This window comes from Triticum dicoccoides, chromosome 3B, assembly GCF_002162155.2.
Source record: "Triticum dicoccoides isolate Atlit2015 ecotype Zavitan chromosome 3B, WEW_v2.0, whole genome shotgun sequence".
Lineage (NCBI taxonomy): Eukaryota > Viridiplantae > Streptophyta > Magnoliopsida > Poales > Poaceae > Triticum > Triticum dicoccoides.
The window spans coordinates 103674618-103682420 of NC_041385.1; the positions used below are offsets into that span (position 1 = coordinate 103674618).

At 47.9% G+C, this 7803-nt stretch overlaps 1 pseudogene; it reads left to right on the top strand.

Annotated features, from left to right (window-relative positions):
- Window positions 1-585: 585 nt before the first annotated feature.
- The window catches only part of LOC119279367, a 58163-nt pseudogene continuing 50945 nt past the window's right edge, over window positions 586-7803 (top strand).

Here is a 7803-nt window from a genome sequence, read left to right on the forward strand (position 1 = left end):
TGGTGCGGATCGCACTCTGGAAGACCTACGAGGTTCGATAGTAACTTGATCTGAAATTTCATGGTGTACAGGTGTTAAGCATGACATGTAACCAAAAAAATGACATGGCAAAACAATTAAAAAGGAGAGAGCTCTTTCTTACCCAAATGGTGTGCACCTATGAAAAAACATTAAAATAAAGAGAGCTGACTAATGCATAATAAAATCTAGTTGATAAATAATTGAATGAAGGAAGCTTAACTACAATAAATTAAGAACATGTGCAATTTTTTTTTTTTTGCGGGAAAGGAACTTTTCATTGATCAACTATGATGATTACATTCAGATTCGACAATACTAGCTATCTCCCTAAAGGAATTCCGGAGCCAGCATGCCGTGCGTTGTTGCGAGCGACCCATACAAATGCATTGAGGACTTTAGTTGCTAAGCTTTTTAATATGTTGAGCATCTTATTTAAGCAACTGTGCACCGGGAGAGGCTTAATTCAGTAATTCATGTAGGCCGTTGAGAAATCGATGAAAGTTGGGCCTTTGGTCTTTTCTCGACGAAAAAAATGGAGCCACGCGCCACTTGTTCCTCCTCCCTATGCCGCGTGCCCCTGCCCGGCGACGTGTCGCCGATAAGCTTCCAACTGTCCGACGCCTACATCAGCAGCGCCAAGCGACCACCGCGGCCAAGAAGAGCCTCCGCGCCAACCTCCACCGAGCCACGCTCCCTACTCTCGCCATGGACATCGGCTCGGTGCCTTCCCAGGACGACGACGCGGCGGCCGCCACGCCGCGGGAGGCCACGCTGGGGCGCCACCTCGCGCGGCGCCTGGCCGAGGTGGGCGCGCGCGACGTCTTCGCAGTGCCGGGGGACTTCAACCTCACGCTCCTCGACGAGCTCGAGGCCGAGCTGCCGTCCGGCGGCGGGGTGCGGCTCGTCGGGTGCTGCAACGAGCTCAACGCCGCCTACGCCGCCGACGGCTACGCCCGAGCGCGCGCCGGCGGGGTCGGCGCCTGCGTGGTCACCTTCACCGTCGGAGCGCTCAGCGCCATCAACGCCGTCGCCGGCGCCTTCAGCGAGAACCTCCCCGTCGTCTGCATCTCCGGGGGGCCCAACAGCAACGACTACGGCAGCAACCGGATCCTGCACCACACCATCGGCCTCCCCGATTTCTCGCAGGAGCTCCGCTGCTTCCAGAACGTCACCTGCTACCAGGTACATGCCTGTGCTCACTGTACGCGCGCAGCAGTGCAGAGTGTCCGCAGCATAGAGAAAGTTTTCAGACATATTTCTGCCCGAGAGAAACCTTGATCTGCGTGGATTGGTAGAGGGATGAGAGGTTTTAGGCGATTTCACAGATGTCAGTTTTATTCCCATTTCCTATCTTAATTTCATAAGTACGAATGTGACTTTGTTAGGGATTTTGGCACTGCTTAGATTTTAGGAGAAAGTTTGGTCGGCGGTCTGAATCTGTGGAGAGTAATTCGTAATTCCCTTTGTGAGTTGTGACATGTCACTTCATGTCCGGTAGTTTGGGGTTTAGTTGGAATTGTCACTTTGTCAGGAATGTGCGTGCCTAAGAATGGCCCTGCTGCAGTTTTAGCATTTTCAGCCTAAACAGGTTATTCCATTGTTAAGTGAATCAGTCCAACAGTATTAGGCCGCGGTTGGATTGAGTGTAATTTAATACGGTTATATCAATTTTACAAGTATACCTTACCGGATTAGAGTGATTTCCGTCCGGAAACGATACAGACGTGCAGGGGCGTGTAAGTTTCATGGGTGTATCTGAAAGAAACACGATAATCCAAGAGCGGCCTTATTGTGCAACTGTGATCTTTCATTATCTTTCATGACATAATTCACCGCGATGCTAAAATCTGTAGAGCCTGATAGTGATAGGATTGTATGTCAGGCCTTTTGGGGCATGCAATTAGGATTCACAATTTGATCTGTACTTTAATTATGAAAAATATCTCCTTCTGAGGTAAAAGTAAAATTGTGTTCTCTGAATATGTGCACGTATACATCCCTTAATGTGGGCATAACCGGGTTATTTGCACAAAATTAAAATTAGGCTTTCTGACATCAATATACAGTAACTGTTATGATTATTTTTTGCAAAGAAGGGGGAAAAGGAACATACCTGAATGAGCACTGTCATGTTTTCGTTTTTTGCTACGATATGACCCCTTTTTATATATTGCAGGCAGTGGTGAACAACTTGGAGGATGCACATGAACAGATTGACACAGCCATCTCCACTGCATTGAAGGAGAGCAAACCTGTTTACATCAGCATCAGCTGCGACCTCCCTTCGATCCCTCATCCTACCTTCAGCAACCATCCTGTCCCTTTCTTTCTCTCCCCAAGGTAAGTCGGCATGCTCCCTCTACATGCATAAGAATGATGGCAATACGATTGGTTTTGCTAATGTGGATGATTATTTTTTTTGAAAGGAGTGTGCATGATTTTTGTATATATATACTAATGTGGGTGATTTTTTCATTTGTTAGACTTTCAAACCAGATGAGCCTGGAAGCAGCAGTGGAAGCCGCTGTGGCTTTCTTGAACAAATCGGTCAAGCCGGTCCTCGTTGGCGGAGCCAAGATGAGGGTGGCCAAAGCACGCAAAGCCTTCGTAGAGCTGGTTGATGCATGCGGTTATCCGGTCGCGGTGATGCCTTCTGCCAAGGGGTTTTGTAGAAATTGTAGGATGGGTAATATTTGTTGGGGAAACGCTTGTACTCGGTGCGCCGGCCGAAACTTCAGCCGCTCGCTCGCACAGCCGCACCTTTTTCCTTTTTTCCCCTTTCTCCACACTGGCCCTACGCACCGTCTCCCTCTGTGCCTTATCTTCTTCCCAGTGAGCTCCACCACTCATTTTACCCCCTCCGTGCCTTATCTTCTTCCTCCTAGTGAGCTCCACCACTCATTTACCCCATCTCCACGAACACATCCTCCTGTACTCATGTAATCCCCTTCCCCCGCTAATCACCAAGGCAACAAAATCGGGCGCTCTGGTGGCTAGAAATCGCACCAGTCTGAAGGGAGGGCCACGAGGGTACTGCTACGGGAGTCAGGGGCGAGCGACGACCGTGGGGATGGTAGAGACGGTGGCTAGCGAGCTGCCATGATTTTTTTGCTGGAACCATTTCTGTTTTTTTGCTGGAACCAGCTTTCGATTTTGCTGTAAACTGAGGGACAGTGGTGCCTCCGCCCCTGATATTTTGCTACATCAAAATTTTGGCTGGAAGCACTTTTTGATTTTTGCTGGAAGCAACCTTTGATTTTGCTACATACGCAGGATTTTTTGCTACATCAAAATTTTTGGCTTGAAGCACTTTTGATTTTTGCTGGAACCAACATTTGATTTTGCTGCATAGACAGGATTTTTGGTACATCGAATTATTGACTGGAAGCACTTTTGATTTTTGCTGGAACTAGCATTTGATTTTGCTGCATAGGCTAGGAATAGTGCTGGGGCGATGATAGACGGCAGCTGCCATGTGTTTTGTTGTGACCAAGAATCATTTTTGCTACAACCAGCTGAAGCAGAGCTGGAACCGGCTAGATTTTTTGTTTGCAGGCATCGGCGGCAGTGCATTTTTTTGCTGGAACCGTGATAATTTTTTGCTGGAACAGTTTTTGGTTTTTGCTACCGTCAGGGAAATCCCCTTTTCCTATTCGTTGAGCTTTTTATGCTGAAATACGGTGGTGGAAGGCGACGTCGGCGGCGAGTAGAGACAGCGGGGGCGGGAGGTGCTGCAACCACGATGCCAGTTCTTGGAACAAGCCGATGAAGAGATGCAAACAGCAAAATCTTGAATCTTTCTAGGTAGCCCTGCAATCCCCACGGCGCGCGGCGAGATGCGGCAACCCGGCAGTGCGGCGGCGCGCGCGACGGTGCTGCAACGGGAGGACGAGGAGATGAGGCGGGGTTGTCGCCCGGGCGGGGGCGGCGCTCTTTTTCCTCTTCTTTTTTTCTGTGCGGGAGGTTGGCGAAGGGAACGATAGGGGACAGATCTGACGGCTGCGCATGTGTAGATCGGACGCTCGCGGTGCGACCGGCCGAAACTTTCGGCCGGCGCCCAGTACCGCCCTATTTGTTGTGTTGTATTGATCTGACCCTGGTACGGGTATATATAGAGTACATGAGGGATAGAGACTTGGAGTGCAAGGTAAGTAATACATTGTTTAAACCTATTCGATCTCTATCTCCTTATCTCTATCTTTAAACCCAATATGTATTCTAACATTCCCCTTCAGTCATAGCGGGAGTGAAGCGGACGATTACGACTGAATTTGAAGTCTTGCTCTTTTGTCGTCTTCTCCGCTGGGCCATCATCAACTACGTCTCTGATGGGTCGACAGTTAAGGCGGTGACTGCGTCCCCTTTTGGTGCCTTTCTGCCTTCTCCTCTATTCCCTCCCGCAGTCACAGCGGGAGTGTCGTGGACGCAAGTGACGAGACGGACGCTGTTGACTGGAGTTGTTGCCGATGAGTTGTTGTAGACGTAGCCATTAATGTCGAGGTAGCCGATCATGATGATGTAGCCGTGGTCGAGGTAGTCATGATCGATGGTGTGGTCGTCGTGGATGATGAAGCCGCACAAAGCCGGAGGCACAAAAAAATGCTTTATGACGGAGCTGCAGACGTAGACGATGCACCTTGCGGATGTCAGAGGGTGCCGTCGGTGATGAGTCCACCGATTTTGCCAAGACCGGAGGAAGCCCATCGAGCACACATCGGTTTTGCCAGAACCGTGTGGCCGTGTAGGGTCGTCACTGTAGTGATGCCGTGTCGATGCAGTCGTGCCGTCGTGGATGACTCGAAAGATGCCGTCGTCGTGACGCGGTCATTGCCGTCGTCGAGGTCGCGCCTTGCAGAAAAGTCTGTCAGGGACGCTAGGTGTCCATCTTGTGGACGAGGCGGCGGCGACGATATGTTGACGATGATCTGGTGAAGACCATGTTGATGGCACTACAACAAAATAGGCATGCAGAGGCGCTCAATGTAGGTGCTAGAGGCGCAATGTACCATCTCTAGCGGATTTTAGAGTCGCTCATTAAAGCGTCCTTGAAGCGTTTCCCTACGCACCGTCTCAAATACCATTGAGACGCACAGGGTGCATGTCTACATGAAAATGAGACGTTTTAAGAGCGTCCTTACAAAGCGTATCTACAAGGATGAGGCATTTTAACAGCGTCCTCATGCCCTTAGAGACGCATTGCTAAATTCATGCTAGATGCAACTGCATATGTTCTCTTTCGTTGCATTATTTCTTAATTAAGTTGCACTTAATAAAATTACTTTCTTATAATATTAAACAGTCTAACTCCCATTTACATACCAGAAAATATTCAGAAATTGTATGGCATAGCGCAAAATAATAGCATTGTATTAATGAGAGCAGTAGTATTTTACAACTCAAATGTACACATCATCAATAAAAAAATTACGTGTCACAAACTTGTTGAAATATATCTACTCCCTCCGTTTCTAAAGATAAGTCTTTTTACGACTACATACGGATGTATATAGATATACTTTAGAGTGTAGATTCACTAATTTAGCTCCGTATGTAGTTCATATCGAAATCTCTAAAAAGACTTATATTTAGGAATGGAGGGAGTATATGATTTCTAGTTTCTACATGCTGATAGTGGAACAACAGCTCCTTGCTTTCTCTACTTCTGTAGTTTATCCTTGTGGTGGCTACCTTTAGAATCCGCGCGTACAAGTTTTCTGCAAAGAAAGCAAAATGAGATTTTTTAAAAAATCATTAGAACTTCTACCAGTGAGTTCTCCTTTGCTGAACATACAACCATAATATTAGAGAATGGTATCTATGTACCACATCGAGTAAACATGCCCTCCAGAAGTTCAATCTAGTCTGGTTGATGTCATGTTACCAAATGAAGTATAGATAGGTATACTGTAAAAGGAAGAAACATCATGTTGTTGTTGATGGATATACCATACAAAAAATATGTAAAGAAATAACATCAGGTTAACATACGGGGACTGAACACTCATGGTTGTTGACACTAATAATCTCCAAGCCTTAATACTATCTCTACATAAGAGTATAAGACGACATTTACCATAAAAAAACTGAATTCTCATGTTAGTTCACATTAATAATCTTCAGTCTAACACAAAAGCGAGCAAGACGCCATTTTGCTGCTTCAAACATAGTGCAATGCATCTGATCCAGATGTTTCACATAATCACATATGATTAGATTTTACCAAAAATGATAATATATCCATTCACGGTGCTCTTTATTAGACAGCATCAGAAAAGTTTCTGCAGATGAGAAACCACACGTATGAGTTGATCTCTCCCTCTTATAGTACAAGGCATGTTTATTCAAAAAAATATTAGAACGTGGGCACAAAGTTCTTATTATCAGTTATGGGGGAAAATGTAGGTGATTTGATAGTTCATACACGAGCATTATTAACTGCATGAAAAAGAAAAATTCGTTAAGAACACTGACCATCTTAATCTATCAGGATATTATCACAGGCTTTTTATCAAGGACCAACGTCACTACCAGAATTTACGTAGTTGCCGACGGCCACATCTATGCCGACGGCCCCCGTAGGCATAGATTGATATATCCCGACGGCCTAGGGTAGGCCGTAGGCATAGAAAAGCCGTCGACATATGTTGATCTACGCCGACGGGGGCCGTCGGCATACTAGTGCCGTCGGGACCTCTGGAGGTACGCCTACGGGGGCCGTCGGCATAGATGATGCCGTCGGCTTAGATGAGGCCCGCCTACCCGGTCAGAGGCGACCGTTTGATGGTGTAGGAACTATGCCGACGGGGCTAACGGCGGTCGTCGGCATTGAAATCAAACAGGAAAAAGAGAAAAAAAAAATGAGACATAAACTATGCCTGCGGCTTAGCCGTAGGCATAGGGCTACCACGTGGAGCCTATGCCTACGGCTAGGCCGTCGGCATAGCTGGCATAGATATATTGACATCCCCGATCCTGGACGCCTCCATGTCATCGATCTGCGTGCATCGCCACGTCATCGATCCACAACCGTGTGCACAGCTATGCCTACGGCCATACCATAGGCATACCTGTATTTTTTTTTAGTTTACCGTGGCAGAGATATGCCGACGGCATAGCCGTCGGCGTAGGCCTGGCGCATGCCCTCTGCCACGTCATCAATCTGCGTGCATCGCCACGTCATCGATCCATGACCGTGTGCACAACTATGCCTACGGCCTTACCGTAGGCATACCTCAGATCTGTGTGTGCAGCTATGCCTACAGCCTTACCGTAGGCATACCTGTATTTTTTTAGTATTTTTTTTACAATACAAATGTGCCTTGTCTAAACAGAAATCATACCCGAATGGTATATCGATTGCCCCCCTCATGGACGTCGCTGCCGCCATGTCACGGAGGGGGGAACTGGTCGACATCGGAGCGAATCTGGTTAGAGGGTGGCCTTCGGGGCGTAGCTATGCCACCGAAACATTGCATGGCTCCTGATGCATGTGTGAAAGTTTTGTGGCATGCGTAGACACCCGTCTTGGGGCTCCGTGGTGTGGCCCCCCCTCCACGGACGGCAGCGCCGTCGTCACTTGGAGTGGGAATCGTGCGGGTCCGGTAGAACCGGAGGGAATCTAATGGTGGGTTGTGTCCAGACCGTGTTCGGGGATGTTGCTATGGGCAGACCTGTCGCAACCAAGTGGAAAAGACCACTGGTCAAAGCCCGTCCGGCAAAAGTCAAAGGGCTAGATCTCCTATTCAACTGGGATTCGGGGTGGCCTTCGGGGCGTGGCTATGC